The sequence below is a fragment of the Dinoponera quadriceps genome, unplaced genomic scaffold (assembly GCF_001313825.1).
Source record: "Dinoponera quadriceps isolate SergipeBrazil2010 unplaced genomic scaffold, ASM131382v1 scaffold179, whole genome shotgun sequence".
NCBI lineage: Eukaryota > Metazoa > Arthropoda > Insecta > Hymenoptera > Formicidae > Dinoponera > Dinoponera quadriceps.
Window position 1 is genome coordinate 385,444 of NW_014554529.1, and position 16,438 is coordinate 401,881.

The following is a 16,438-nucleotide window of genomic DNA, read 5'->3' on the forward strand; positions in this document are numbered from 1 at the left end:
CCCCCCCGCCCATGTCGAACTGTTCAATAGCCGATATGTCACAATTAACGGCCAGCCCTTGACGCGCTCCCGTGAGCCGCGCTGCTGTCTTCCAAGAGTGCGCGTTTTACCCGCGCGCGACAGAACTGTCAACGTCGTCCAAACGAGCGACGTCTTCGCGTTATAACGCGGGGGGGAAAAAACCCGAGACGATAAGTTATCGTACCGGGTTGTCGACGGGAGGGGGGGAATAATAACGCATTCGCGTGCGCGTTTCATCGCGTTTTCACCGGAGGGACTCCAAAGTGATTAAGGGATAGAGAGATAAAACTACGCTCTGCTGGTCCCGAAAGGGCATATCTCTGTATATCACTCGCCGATCACTTTACCGGCACTATTTATCGTCTATTCCCGTAGATAACTGGATATTACGGAGAATTGTTTCCCGGAATCCCGGTCCTTGCGGCACTTCTCCCTTTCTTCTTCTTCCTTCTCTCTTTCTCTCTCTTTCTGTTCCATAGCTTTGGGTTACACTTTCCGTAGTGAAAAGGTAAAATTCGTAGAATAAAGAATCTGATACCTTAAGTATCTTATGCCCGAGATTTTAATAAATCTCGTTTGCCCCGCTCGCTCTTTACAGATGTTAAAAGAGTACCTTATACAAGAAACTAGTATATTCATCCGAGAAAAGTACGCAAAAGAGGATTACATCACGCGCGCGCGCGCGCGCGTATACGCGCTCTCCATTCACCGTACTTTTCAAAGTTCTTTATAAACGCGAAATTCATCCTGCTTTGGTATAATGTTTAACTCCTGCGTGTGTAACGCGCAATACAACGTCAGAATCGACGGGGAAGAAAGGGGGAGGGAGGGAGGACGGAAAGAGTAGAGAGAGAGAGAGGACGAGAAGGTTACCGCGAACATTAACTAACGATATAACACAGCATGGAAACGCGCATATACCCGCTCCAGCGCTTCGGCGCGCGCGCTAACGACGCGAGATGTCCGAGAGATTTTCAAAATTTTCAATTTTCGAAACGAAAACCGAGTTCCGCGCAAATTCAACGTAACCGGCGCCGCGTTCCAGAACGATGTCCACAAGGAGAATTAAACATAACGCGCGACACCCGTTCACGGAATCCTTATGCATGTTTAATGCACAACAGCTGACGGTGCCGATCGAACTTGCCGTATAAAGGTCGCGCCAACGATTCTCCTTCTTTCTTCACCTCTGCGTGATAAAAAGCCGTAGTTTTTTTGGCACGATCGCTCGCTCGCTCATTCGTTCTCTCTTTCCTTTCGACGTCCACGCAAGGCGAAGCCCCCAGACATCGAAGGCTTTTTTTTTTTTACCGTGGAGGACCGTTTTCCGTTTTTTTAAGGCAGCTGCATGCGAAGCGGAATCGCACCGTGCACTCTCCTACCGCGGCGAGCGCGCTCTCTCGCTTCGCTCGATACACGCTCGTTCTTTCTCACAGTATGCGCACCGAGCGGTACGAATCTGTGCCACACATACACACACACATGCATATCGAGTTTCAAGAGGCAGGCACGTTACGCGCCGCTGTCGACCTTCTTATATGGAATCGCGTGCGAGCAGGTACGCGCTTGAGAAACGGCCGAGGGAAATAACGCCGGTGCGTATGCGCGCGTACGTGTCGCGAAACGAATCATCATGGGCGGAAAGAGGGAAGGGGGGAGGGATAGAGAGAGAGACCCGACCATCGTCGGTTTCCTCTTCGCTCTTCGTTAGCGAGGCGATAGCAGCGAGACACGTGTTTTGTTTTACGTATCACGCGCCTTTATTACTTATTTACGCGCATCACACGGCAGATAAATAATTTCCGTTTAATGAAGAATCCTCGAGACTGAATTAATGCACGCGTGACGTCGCGCGTGAAATCGCTTCCGAATTTTCGATCCGATGCGAGGAAGAGAGAGAGAGAGAGAGATGGTCGGAAAAAACCAAAGCAAAAATAAAAAACCCGCGGTAGGGAAATAACGAGAGACACGATATCGGCGGGAGTGCACGAATCGCTCGTTTATTTCCTGTGTACGAGTCGCGCCAAGGAAAGCGCTGAACGCCACGTTCGCGTCGACAATGTTTCGCAAGTGTGTAATTAAGGATGCGCGTGTATCACATCGCAGGTCGAAATCGCGACGCGTTGCAAAAAGACTCGACGAACGTCAGCCAGGCGTGAATATACACACAAAGCCGCACATGTTGCAACGTATATTATCGATACGGAAAATTGATAAAACCTCCACCCCCCCCTCTTCCCTGCTTCAAAGAGAATATTCGAAATAGCACGTCGAAATTCACGCGTACCTCCGATATGAATTTGCCGTTCCGCGGTAAAACAACCAATGGCGCGATATTAATATCATTACTGCAAATCGAGCTGGTGTAACCATCGCGCAACATACAACGCACACGCGACTTCGATCGGCCGTTCCCGTTTTTATTAAGACTCCCCGGTGTACGAGCAATCGGACGTACGCGATCTCCCCCTCCTCCCGGGGTGTCGTCGATCCATTGTTCGATCGTATTGTATAACATCTGTCATTGATCTCTCGAGTCCGCGTGGAAAGACAAGGTCTGCATTAAACGAGACAAATAATCGCCGTGAATGGAGCCGCGGTAACAATGCGCTCGCTCGCTCGCGCGCTTCTTTCCGCCGGGCGTGCGTCGATTGCATAAACGACGCGAGGCGCGGGCGATAAATTATTTTTCATTACGCAGTTTTGCGTCTCTTCGCGCGCTAATGCACGCAACGCGCCGTCGTCGCCGCGTTTCTTGCGCGCTCACGTGAATTTATTATTCCTGCACACGTATATACATCGTACCGATTGCCTCAACAAATCGTTCGTACTGCGAACGAACGGCCGCGTCGTCGGGTTTGTTACTCGAATCTCCATTGGCCCGATCGAATATCCGTATCGCGTTCATAGATCGCGCAGTCGATTCGCACGATAATGCACTTAACGGATTTACGCGGCGGAAAAATCACAGATCGGCGTAATATCGGGCCGCGCAGTTCGCGCAATTTACGCGCGGTGCTTGGAGATTAATCGGGCGTACGCACGCACTGGAATCAGCCCGGATCGCACGAGAGATCGATATAAATTGACAGGCTCGTAATAAGTGTGTCCGCCGTTGCGGGACGCCGTTTAGAAACAACGGCGGGAAACCGATAAGCGCGAAAATTTCACGATAATCTGCGCCGCTCCAATTTCCACCGCGACGCGCGATTTTGTGCCAGTCAACTCGTATCGACCACCACTCTCGCTCGACTACCGGCCTTCCTCGTGTCTCCCTCTTCGCTGTAAAGGGCAACACCTAATGTCATAATGAGTCGATAGACGTCGTTAAGCGTCACGGAAATTCGATTATCGCCGAACGCATCGTCGTCGTTCGGAACGGGTGTCGTCGCCGTAAGCGAGTTCCCACCGTCAACGCGCGAGCGGACACGTACGAGGCTTGCAATTTTTGCTCGGACACTCACCACCGTTTTGCATATATATATTTGTGTGTGTGAGTACATATGTATAGACGCGGCTCATCTGTGTCGCGCGCGCGCTACATTCGTGTCGTCGTATTTAGGTTGCGTCGTTCAACCCACTTTCGCGGACTCTTTCGGGTTGGCGCGACGCGCACACACAGGGTGGTGTTGTATCCGCGCGTCGATTCGCGGAAAACTACGGCGGAAAAGTAGCGACGTTTTTCCCTCCGTCTCTCTTATCTTTCCCTGCATTTTATCTCGCGAGCGTTCAATGATCCGACCACGTGCATCCTCTATTAATGAGACTTTAAATACTACGAGTCTCGTCTCTCGGCAACACGCATATACACGCACATGCACGCACACGTGCGCGCATGCACACACGTGCGCGTAGGCTACCGCGCGACACCTGAAATTCTGCGAGCAAGTAAACAAAGGCGCGATTAGTATCCAGCTAACACATGGTCGTGACTGGCAACAATACGTCACATTAGCATAATGGCGAGAGTGAAAGCCGATCGAGTAGCCGAGCGCGCACAATGTCCGGAACCAACTCCACTTGACACGGTCATTGTCATTTAAATCATTCGGCATCGGGGCCGAACGAGCGATCCGCGTAATACGTTTCTTCTTCTTCGCCGGCGCGATAAGGAGGCGCCGTTGAACGAGAAAAGAAGGCGCGCAAAGATGCAAGAATAGTCGAGAAAGAAATCTTCCGCGAGAGTTCCGTCGACGGAGGCATCGAGAGATTTCGTCGGATCGTCGAGCGACCGATCACTACGCGCAGAACGAACATCGGATCATCGTCGGGAGGCAACACGGTATAAATTCCGGGTCGTCGCGACGGCTGCAACTTGGCCGAACAGACCGCACATCTGAATGGCGCGTACTAAAAAGTGTCTATACGGTCACTCGGCGACCGAACGACCTCAACGGGGGCGGTCACATCGTTAACGGTAAATGGAAAAGTTTGCAGTCCCCACCGAGCCGCCCTCGGCATCTTCGTAATGCATATATTCGCCGCGCGGGCGATTTTACGCCAGTCCCGCCGACGGCGGTGAGAGACGTTCCAGTTCGGCGCGGCGATACGAATTATATATTTAAATAGACGTAATTAATTATTAAACGGCAGGAGAACGGCAATCGGCGACCGCTTACGTAAAAGGAAGAATGCACGTACGTACGTGGTCGTCGCCGGGACTGACGCGCGCGCAACGACGCACGCATCTCGTATCGTAAATAGATAAAACGCCAAGTGACACACGCGCGAGGTACGCACCTATATATATATATATATATATACACGCGCGTTCCTTCGTGCGATCGTAAAAATCTCGAGCGCGCTGCTCTGCCTCTGTACGCCACGCTGCGATAATTTATTCCCGTATCGCCGGAACGCGTATTTTTTTTCAACGTGCTTTCATTTCTCTCGTACTTTTTTCTCTTCTTTTTACTTTCTACTTTGTACCCTTCTGTTCCCGATTTCTGTGAGCATATGCACACATGTGTACACACACACGTATCTCTCACGCGTATATCTAAACTTCATTCTTATAATACAATTTTATTCTTCCAGTTTCTCTCTCTCTCTCTCTCTCTCTCTAAAGAGGGCGAAACCTTAGCCGAAATAAACGCACATCCGCCTGTATTTATCTCAATACGATTCTCCCCCGGCATGTTTCGCATGTGAAAAACAGACGACGCCGACGATATCTCAATCGATCGTCGCAACGACGATCCGTTTCCGGACACCGTACTTGGTAATTTATCTCGAGCAATTACCGCGCGCGTTTCGTCGCGACGGCGGCACGCAATCGCGACTATTCCCGACTCCACCGTCCGTCTGTCCTCCGCACCCGTTCGGAAGGATCGCCGGCTCCTCCGCCCGCCGCCTGTCGCCTTTTCCTCTCTCCTCGTCCGTCCGGTTTTTCCAGCAGTCGTATTCTCCGTCGACCCTCCCTTCGGCCAGCCAGCCAGCCACGCAGCGGCGGCGGCAGCGAGGTTCGATCTCACCGACGAGAACCCTGCCGGCGTTCCATCTCCTCCTCGCACCGATCCGTCCCTTACTTTCGTCCGCTCCCTTTTGTCCTACCCTCCAACACGAACGCACACGGACCGACTAAATAGCGCGGCTCTCCTAATCTTCGCGCTTCGTCACCGTGGCGCGCGTCCGCTTTCTTCTTGATTTCACTCGTCCGCACAGAAATCGAATTTCCACGAAGCGAACGAGGCGACGCTGCCGCCGCTGGCGACGAAGACGGTCGGTAGGGGAGAAAAAAAAAGAGGAAAAGGAGACGCGATTGCACGATGACCGTTCGAATTGAAGATGGTATCGTCACTTCTCCGCTTAAAAATACTCGGTATCGTCGGCAGGATAACGGGCGATACCTCGATACTGCTGATATTATTCCTTGGACGCGCGACACGTGCGCGGCTGTTTCTTTCCGCGGTTAAAATTAACGCTGACTCGAATCGACGCGTATTGTGCCGTGAAATTTTACCGCCGCTACACTCGCGATATTTCCTATACGTGATTAAGCGTGATTCAGACTGAGGAACGAACAAAAGCTCGCTTACCAGCGGGTCTCGCCGCGGTCTACCTCTCGTCGCGAGAACCTCCGTTTCCCGACGATAGCAGATAACGAATAATCGTTCGATCCGCCGGCGGATTTCGTAATCCGCACGCCGAGGAAATATATATATTCGCCGTAGCGCGCGAGTGCACTCGCGCGACGATGGCATGCGACGACGACCTCAACGTCCGATGCTCGCGGCTGGCGAGCTTCCTCGCCTATTCTTTACCAGGAGTGAGAAAGAGAAGGAGAGAGACGATCGTCTTCTCTCGGCCGCTTCTCTCCTTCTTTCTTTCTTTCTTTCTCTCTCTCGCCCGCCGCGCCGCTTCGGTCTCATCGAGCAACGAATACGACGCGACGTGACTTCTGGACGAAATGTGTGTGCCGGGGCGGTTGTTGTGTGGAAAGGAACGCTGCGAGATCCGCCTCGCCGCGAGGATGGAGCTAAAACGAGTTTCGTGCGCCTGTTTCGGGGGAAGGTCTTTCGCGATGAGTCTACCTCGCTTCGCTCGCATGATCTTGGGTTACATTTTAGCTCGGAGATGCTCGCGCGCTCGGAGGATACTCTTTCTACCTTACGATCGGGAATGGCTGCAACGGCGGCGTCGAAAGTGGGCGCTTTCCGATCGGAATGCGACACGTCGCTTCTCGCGAGCTCTTCGAAATTCCCCCCCCCCCCCCNTTATCTTTTCGACGGTGACATTTCGAATTACTCGGGCCGAAATGACGATTCAACGGAAGAGAAATTAAAATCGCATTAACCGTTTCCTAAAAGCGAGCGAGCGAGAGCGCAGGAAAGAGAGAGAGAGGGATTTAATTCTACTGAAATATAACAGTCGGCTCAACATCGAATATCGCACGAGTCTTACAAACGTTACGTTAAATTCGACCGAGTCCGCATAATGAATTAATTCCGGTTAATTCTGCAATTCCCTCGTCGCGCGTATAAATGAGATTTATATCATATGAAATACAATCTGCAAACATCGCGATTTATTCCATTAGTAATTTTTCAATTTGTCATTGATAATTCCGATCGCGGGATTCGCGGAAATTAATGTTATATACGACCGCCGCCGTCGAGGCGTTGATGCCAGAGGGAAACGCGAAAGAGCGTTCAAGACGAAGCTTCGGCAAACGTTCTGGTAAATACACCGGTTTCGCGAACGTTACAAAACAGCGTGGTGAAATGAGTCGAACTTAGAATTATCTTGCGCGTGTTCCTCGCGGCAGAGAGAGGGGGAAGAAAGGGAGGGAGGGATAACTTCACGCCTGGCTAGCTGCGTTTGTATATTCGGAAACCTGCTTACGTTTAGCCTTGACTTTGTAAACCGAGCGTACACACTATCGCGCATGTATTATGCCCACTTGGCGCGATCGTCAACATTCGTTTGGGAAATTAATTGAGTCTTTGTTTCGAGCGCACTTGAAATTCGATCGATTCCGCGCCCGCGAGAATTCGACCGATTTCTCCGAATCGCGCGTTACTCCCTTTCCGTCTCGTCGTGTACAGTTGAATTTACAATTACGTGTGTGTACACTGGATACGTGTATGTATTCCTTCCCTTCGTGGTGATTGTTTCGCTCGGAATCACTTTATCCCTCGCTGCACACTTCATTGCGAAAAACGAACGGCCTTTGTCTAAGCGCGTTGGGTATGTCGTTTCGGATTCTCCTCTCGGAGAAGAGATGGCGTTTTTATCTTCTTAAACGTAACGATCGCGTTACGAGAGGTAATCGAATGAAAGTGTTGCGCGATTTGCCGACCGAAAGACGCACTTGGAGAGACGTTCGCGCGACGTACGATCGAATATATTTCCTAGTGAACCACGGGGCGATCTGTCTCTCTCTCTCTCTCTCTCTTCTTCTGCTCGTCCTCCGAACAATGAGTACAATACGACACGTCGTCGCACGGACAAAACGCGCGCGAAACAATGCGCTCGGAGAAAAAAGAAGGAAGCTGAATTCGAGCGAGCGAGCGAGAGGCCGGTAAAAACTGCGTTAAAAGCCAGAGGAGGTTTCGCGAAACGTCGCCAAACGAATCACGGGGGAGAAGGGGGGGGGTCCTTCGAATAGCTGTTTCCACGATTTTTTCGAAGCGTTTTTCCCTCTCTCGACAAATGAAACGACGGTACACACGTACACGCTCGCTTGTATTTTACGCAATTTCGAAAATGGGAAAACAAGAGAAGTGCATTCGTCCACTTTTTCAACGACGCGTCTCAGGATTACCTCTCCGTGCTTGTTGACGAATCGTTTCTAACTTCGATCAAACGTGATTCGAATGAAACAACGAGAAGAACGCCCGATCGCTTCAAGAGGCAAATGTGGGTAAGGTGATCGGTACGCGCATTGTTAATTTCGACGCGGTCGATGCAGCGGGAAAATTCCGCGTGCACGATAGTCACGCGGAAATAGTCGTGAGTGGAGATTTTCATGTGTCACTCGGCCGGGGCATAACCGCCGACTCATCATTTGCGGAAACCCGATGTGGATGTAACTTTCGTGAGCGAAGAAATTTGCTATCGATACAGCCGGGGCCCACCATATGTCCCCGAACAATCCTCGAATACTCGATGTGCTTTTCGTTTCGCATCTAGCGATTAAATAAATGAAAGCACGGTTTACACCCTGTTTGCATGCGCGTGCAGATTTACGCCGCTCTTCCCGTCGGGACTTGAAATAAGTGTCCGCGAGGTTGGACGAAGGAAGTAACGATAGGCTCCTGTCTCTCAATAGCTGAACCCGTAAACTCTCGATGCCTCCTGGCATCCTAACGAACGCAACTGTGGTTTCCCCGCCGCCACACCTCTCTCGCGCCCCGCTCTCGCGCGATCCGTTTTCGTTCGAGCGTGAAAAAACGCACGCGGCAACAGTCCCGACAACGCCACGGTCGGCGATGGCCCTCGTTTCGAACACGAAGCGATTAAGTAACGAAGCTCGCTCTGTCCCTCACAGACACACAGATACACGTGCACTTTCTCTCTCTCTCTCTCAGCCTGTCCTCTCTTCCCCGTTCACCCCGTGCACGAGAATAAATTCACCCTGTACGGGTCGCGCGCGCGGGGATCGATACGCACGATTATTTCGGGAACTCGCCCCGTCCCTCGAGAACGAGCGGCAGCAAAGCGGTAGGAGGCGCGGGACGAGAGAGAGAGAGAGAGAAAGAGAGAGAGGGATCGGGAAGAGTGAGGGAGCCCTTCTCACTCGTGTCCCCTTCCTGGCCGGGAACGACGAAGGCTGCGCGAGAGATAGCGGGGAAAGGCAACCTCGGGCAAGATCGAGCGAGCACGTAGCGTCTCGCGCGCGACTGCGGCAACGTTTTCCGGCTGCGCGCGCGATCGATTTCCGTCGAAAACGCGCGCTCCGGCCACCGTTCTCTCTTTCTCTCCCTCCCTCCCTCGCTCGCTCGCCTTCTCTCTCTTTCCCTGCCCCTTGACCCCCGCCTCCAAACCCACGTGTCCCTTTTCCCCGCGAACGAGTCAGCGCGACGGGACTCCCACGATACGAACGAGCGTTGCGTGACCGAGTGTCCGAGCTGGAACACCGTAATAAGGGACTAAAAATCATCCGAAGGCGTACCTACGAGCGGTCTCTTGGCGAACACGTTGCAACTCCGGACCGGTCGCGCTGAGAAAGACTGCGAACGCGGCGAGGGGAACGGAGGGGGTACAATTGACGCTGATCGACAGCGTTGCAGGTTTATTCGCGAGCGAATGTTCCTCTTTTGATCGAATCGAACTCGCGTCGAAAACTTACCGGGGCACGTAATCAGCGAGTGTTGCCACGAATGTGTCCATATATTTCCACGTTGTCGCAACCGAGACAACGTTCGCGAATTGGTGTGCGGAAAAATCGCTCACGGAAGAACGAGAGTTCTCTCAGACGTCACGTCGCGACGATGAGGATGCGTGTCTGACAAATCGGTCGTCCAATTAACATGTTTCTACGTACGAGCGGGATGCATGTTAATTTAAATGTCGCGGTCGGATCGCGAGAAAATTGCAGGGAGCCGGTCCGTGTCGATCGCGTTCGCGCCGGATGCGACGTGTAAGATATTTCGAAACGCGAGTGCTCCCGTAATTGACGAGTGAAATGTTATTACGCGCGTCGAACTTCGACGCCTTTCGAGCGCGCGAGGCAGCGCATAACGCGGACCTGAAAATCATTCCGCGAAGAGAAAGGATGGTCTCGAGGAGAGACGCGACGCGCGGGTCGTCATATCGTCGAATTTATAGAGCGTAATGAAAAGCCAGCGGATTACCGAGTCAAGAAGAAGGTGCTCGAGAAATTCTTCGCCGCTCTTTTTCCTCATTGTCCTTCCGCGATTCACGTATAATTTCGAGAAATGAATTCCACCTCAAATATCACGCTTTCATCTCGAAAGGGGAGGGAACAAGTCCCGTCGTCGGGGCATTGTACGGCGAATGCGTGAGGACAAATCCCCGAACGAACTCTTGTCATCGGCGGCAACTTTATAAATTAAAAAACAACGCAACTTTCACACTATAGTTATTCATTAACTCGACTTCTTCTTCTTCTTCTTCTTCTCGAGAGAGAGAGAGAAAAGGGAAAAAGGACATAATTGAAAACAGTCAGTATCGACCGATCCTTCGTTCGACGAGATTCAATAAAATGAATCAAACCGTAAATACGTATTCATTCACGAAGGCATAGCCGACTAGTAGGCTCGGCGGATTCATGGTTTCTTTATTCATGTATGCTAATTGCGGTGTATAGATTATGCCGGTCACGAGATTCGGTGGATATCGCGCGCGCGCGGCAAACTTAATCGGATACAAAAGTCGATGTCATTCGCGAAATGCCAAAACACATACATGTATCGCTACTACGTTTTTTTCCGGCACATTTATCGCGATGTCGCAGCTAGACGAGCTAATGACAATCTCTCCGTCCTCTTTCTTCCTATTCTCCGTATCATTAACGGTGTCTCCCACGAAATGGGATACACGGGCGCGTCGCGAGCCGGAATCTCAAGTTATCGCGATTCATTTTAGACGTCTGTCGACCGACCGTTGCGGAGAATCTCCGTAATCGTTTCCGATGAACGAAGAGGAACCGCCAGAATGACATGTTCGCGGCGGAATGAATGCTCGCACGCGCTCCAACGGCCAAGTACGGCACCAACACCAACAGCGATATCGCCGCGCTGATCGCCGACGCACGCGAGGAGAGTTACACGTCGCCGGTTTCACAGCGCCTGTAATGTCAGCTGCGTCGCGGCCCGTCCGCCGCCATGGCGTTCTCGCCTTCGGCGATTAGTCACGTTTCGATTTCGTGGGACGACCGACCGGCCGCACGAAACGGCCTGCTCTCCGTCGCCGTTTTAAACGGTCGTTCCTGCCGCAGCCGGGAATCGTGCGTTCGCGTAAATTCGCGAGAGGCTCGCGCGTTTCAACAGACTCTCTCTCTCTCTCTCGCGCGCGCGCTTTTACAAAGTTGTAAGCTAATAATCGTAACGAATGATCAATAACGTTTTTACCGCGCGTGCCGGCACGAGAATGCGATTCTACCCGTCGGTCGGCTGCCGAGCGCGCGTCTAATCGCGTCTCCCTAAGCGTCGTCCTGGGCGTAACTCGTGATGCAAAATCCACGAAACGCGAAACTCGCGCGCATTTTCGTGAAAACACGGTGAGGTGTTTCTACGATTCTTCTTGACGAATTTCACGCAGAAGGTCCGTAGGTACGGGGGGAATCGTCGTTTGTCAAGAGCCGAGCGGCCATGCTTCGATCTTTATCACCTCGCCGTTGGGTCTACAACGTACCAGGCCGCGTCCGTGCTGGATTACGACGTAAATGCAATTTCGCTAAAACGGAACTCTAACTGAATGTGAGACTACCGTGCGTCCTTCTTCAACGCGTTATCGATCGCTTAATCATCCACCGAGGCGCACCTATCACCGATAAAAATGCCGTTCGCGCGTGTTCTCTCTCTCTTTTTCATGCGCACGACTCCGTATTATTTCTCCGACAAGATAGCGACCTTCCCGCAACGACGGAAGAACAAAAGAGCGGTTTCAATAGCTCAAAGACGGTCGCGGATGCCGTTCACTCGGCAAATATTCCGCCGAGCGAGACAAGCGTCGCGTTGTACGGAATTATCTGCATCTGCCGAATATTCGAGATAAGCGAAAAGCGTTTCTCCCGTCGAACATGTTGATTCGCCGCCGAGGCTTCCCCTCTCGCGCGCTTTCTTTACTCTCGTCTCGCACGAAGCACAGAAATCCGCACCGGTCGGATCCTGTGCGCGATTCAACGAGTCGTGGAAATTGACGGTCTCTCCTCGCGGCAACGCGAGCAAAGTTAATTTCGATATTATCGCGTCATCGTCTGGCCTGTCGTCCGCCTGTGAGAAAAGAATTCGCGACGCACGCCGGGTGTTCGACGAGTCCGATTCGCAATACCGGTTACGATCGAGACAAACATCGATCGGACTGCGCCGACGGACGACAACGCGACTCATCGCCAAGCGAGACGCGTGTACCATCGATCAAACCGCGGCGTGCTTCTCCCGCATTAAGCCGGATCCACAACCGGGCGCAAAGTGTGTACCGTTCACGCACGGTTCGCGGATTACATACATCGTACGAATGCGGATCGTGCGGATAGTTCGGCTAGTCCGCTGCCGGTGTAACGCTCATGTAGACAATGCGGAGCGACAATGATGAGCACCACGGAGAGTTGCTCATCAAAACATCCTGCGGACTAGTGTTCGATGTTTTTCATGGAAAATGCTGAACTGCAAGTTTCTTTCCGTCGGAATCCACTTTAGTCGATTAAACGCTGTAATTCATAACCACGAACCGAATATCGCGATCGTCGCGAGAACGAAGCGATCTTCGGCGGGCGGAAAGACATCTCCCCATCTATCTATCTTTGTGTATCTATTTATCTATCTATTTTTTCCTGGGCGTACAAGAGGCGTACTCGCGCTAATCGCTCGCCGGGAAAAACGCAGAGGCGAAATCAGAAAGAGAACGTTTCTCCGGCTACGACTACTCCTCGGCTCTCCGCAAGAAATGCCTTTGCGGCCCATGAAACGCCGCGTATCTTTCTCTCTCTCTCTCTCTCTCATTGCCCGCGCCGATTTAGGTCGTTAACGGTAAAACGCCGTGCGCGAGGAAGCCGCTCGCGAAACCGAGGCAGATCCGTTACGACGGCGGCGGCGGAGGCTCTCGATTTTGCCGGCTTAACTCGCTCCGGGAACGAACGACGCGCGCGCGAGAGAGAGAGAGAGAAAGACGGTGCACATCGCGGCGAGAATTGCTCGCCGGGCGGTGGCCGCTCTTACTTCTCTCTCTTTCTTTTTGTCGACGATCCGCTCGACGTTTCAGAGGCAGGGCGTGGATCTACACGGAAACTAATGAAACTTCGGCCTCGCAGTACCTGAGAGTACCGGGGGGAGAGGTCTCTCGCGGAAACATATCACTCGGTAATATTATTCGTTGATTCTTCGATCACGTGTCATTACGAATCCCGGCGTATCTTCGCTCGTTATTCCGTCCTTCCGTTCACAGTGGCTAAGTATAAACACGTTTGCGAAACACGCCCGATATATCGATGAACTTAGGAAGCTCCCAGTATTTTTGTCGCGGTCTCATAATCATGCAGATTAGTTAGCGATGAAACGGCAGCAGGGGGATAAAAAGATGACTCTCGCGCAACGATTAAATCCGCGATACGCCGCGGAGTGACGTATATATTCCGGGATTAACCCTTTGCCCTTCGGACACCTATTCCAGGTCGGCGGCGCAGCAGGTGCATAATAATTCGGTAACGTCGGGCTTCCGTAACACACTTTGCCGCACGTAATGCTCGCTCGTTACGTAATCGCGGAAGAGCGTTAATTGGAGTCGATACTCCAACGGCGTGTGGTTACGCGATTTACGCGTCACGTCGATCATGCGGTGGATTGCGTCGCCTCGTCGAAACGTCTCTCTTCGTCGGTTTCTTCTACCTCGTCGCGTCACGGTTCGAGCGTGCCAGCAAGAATGAGAAAGAGAGAGAGAGAGAGAGAGAGGAAACGAGATTTCCTCGCGACGGAACTCGATCGCAAAGCTAACGAACGCGTTTCTCGCGCGACGCGTCTAATTGCTCGCTTCGCGCGCGCAGCTTCGCTGGAGAACGAGCTTGCTTGCTCGCTCGTCGAAGGACGCGCGTGCCAAACGATCCGTTGCGCCATCGCCGAGTTAACGAAATTACTCGGTGTGTCACCTGACGGAAGTATCCGAGGCTGATTTCACTAATATCGCTCGACACGCCGGTAAAACCGATCCTCCCCGCGCGCAACTGCAGTTTCAGTCTGCGGATTACAGTTCCAGGAAGTCGCATGCGAAGCACCTTCCGATAAAACGCAGTGAATCGAAACTCCGCCGGTCCGCGAGAATCGCAAAACACCGCACACACACACACACACATATATCATTATTCATAAAATATCTCTGCTTCGGGAGTAGATGTATCTTACCGATTTGGAGTCGCGCTGACTGATTCGTTTGAACTCACGGAAAATACTTGGCGCTATCGATCGATATTATATTTATGGCGATCAACGACTGTGCGATACGAAAAAGACGGGAAATTGGATAAACAGATTGAAGTCAAACTACGACGAGTCAATCAAGATCCGAGCGGGCCGAGGCACGCGAAGGATAGGAGGGAGAAAGGAAAATAATGTCCCAGTTCTCTTTTTCCAGGAAACACACGAGTATTTTTCGTTAACGTGTGCACACCGCCGTATGAATGCGTAATGGAACGAACGAGTATGCACGCGCTACGAGGGAAATGCAAACGTACATATTTCACTCGCGCGGTGCGTGCGCGCTCGTTCGTTCCTTCGCGTCTTCATCTACAGTAATGCGCACGAGCGACAAATGCTCGTTTGTTTTGCGGCTAGGATGCGATATTGCTTTCTCGTTTCTCATCCTCTCTTCCCCCTTCTCAGCCTCGCTCTCTCTGTCGTCTTATCTTTTAAATGCTTCACTCCAGCGACACTAAGGTAGGCCATGCTCTCCCAGTCTTTATCGGTGCTACAATTACGATAACGACATTATTACACCCATTTCGACATTTCACTTCGTTTTCTACGTTTCGCCTCGTTTCCTAATCGGATTCGTAATCGCGATCACTTCGTCCCCGAGTCGAGTCTCCTTCGATATTGCACAGGGAAGAGTGTAAAGTTAGCTTCTATACGTCCTGTAATCGGTCACGCGTTGTGTACTGTTTACGTCGACGAAAGAAAATAGTACGAAGGCGAGCACGGCGATGTGTTTACTACTAATCACCCGCAATCGGGGGGGAGTCGACGTTTATTTGAAAATAGGGCAACAATCCTGTTTCGAATCGACACGAGCGAGTTTCAAGTCGCGCCGATGATTTCGAGAAGAGGAAGGAGACGGCCGGAGCCGACTCGATCTCAAAGGACGTCGTCGCGAGTTTGCGACGGCGCTCGCGTACTTGCCTCGCCAATCAGCTGCTCCGGAGTTTCGACGGTATTGAGACGCGTAAATATCAGCTTAATCGATATACCGAATAATTAACGAGTGGCATCTCTCGTCTCTGGCCGTCTTCAGTGCAACGACGCACACGCGGCGTCGTTGTGACAAATCATCGCCATTACATCGTTAAATCGCCATTGTAGGAGAAACGATCGCCGATATCACCGACGACGAAACATCGTGTGTCACTTCCCGGCGATTAGCGTGCGCGCCTAACAGCTACGAGAAGACACCAAGCTCCCTCCCCTACCGCGCGTCGCGACACACGTTCACCGTCAGCGCGAGAGAAAATCAAGTAATGATCACTTGGTGTGAACTCACTTGGATTGAACTCCTTGAGCGGTACTCTAAGTCGGGCTCGTCCCACTCCTTGGCTTTCGTGCGAGGTCGCCGTTTACTGCCGCCGCGAAGGCACACAAACGCGTCGTGTCACCTTCCGCGATTTCACGAGAGCTCCATCCGGGCACTGTCTCACAGGAGGGTACTCTCTCTCTCTCCACGTCGCCCGTCCGACTGTAAAAAAAACCCGGCAAGGAGACGCGCGTCGGATCGCACGAATTTCACGATGGCCGGCGCGAACAGGCCGACGATAGTTCCTTCTTCTTCCCTATTCGCGTGCAACTTCACGCTCCTCCGCGCGACGGTTACACTCGCCCGCGCGCGGTCGACTGCGGGAGAGTAACGCCTCACTTCACGGCACTCTTGATATCCAACGTACGTGCCTCGAGAACGAAGATGGTGTCTCGCGAGACACCGTTGCTCGCGTCGTCGTGTTGCGATTCACACCACCGGTGATATCGGTGAGGGGGGGGGGGGGGGGAGGGGGGGAACCCCGGCGGGGCTACCCCCCCCCCCCCCCCCCCCC

At 52.3% G+C, this 16,438-nt stretch overlaps 1 protein-coding gene across 14 annotated transcripts in view; it reads right to left on the minus strand.

The window, feature by feature from the left end:
- The window catches only part of LOC106751784 (bromodomain adjacent to zinc finger domain protein 2B-like), a 208,516-nt gene extending 192,148 nt beyond the window's left edge, over positions 1-16,368 (minus strand). For all 14 annotated transcript variants that reach the window (XM_014632910.1, XM_014632921.1, XM_014632922.1 and 11 more), the window contains exon 1: positions 15,895-16,368. The gene's annotated coding sequence lies outside the window, so the exon portion shown is untranslated. The remainder of the gene's footprint in view (positions 1-15,894) is intronic.
- Between the last annotated feature and the right edge of the window lie 70 nt (positions 16,369-16,438).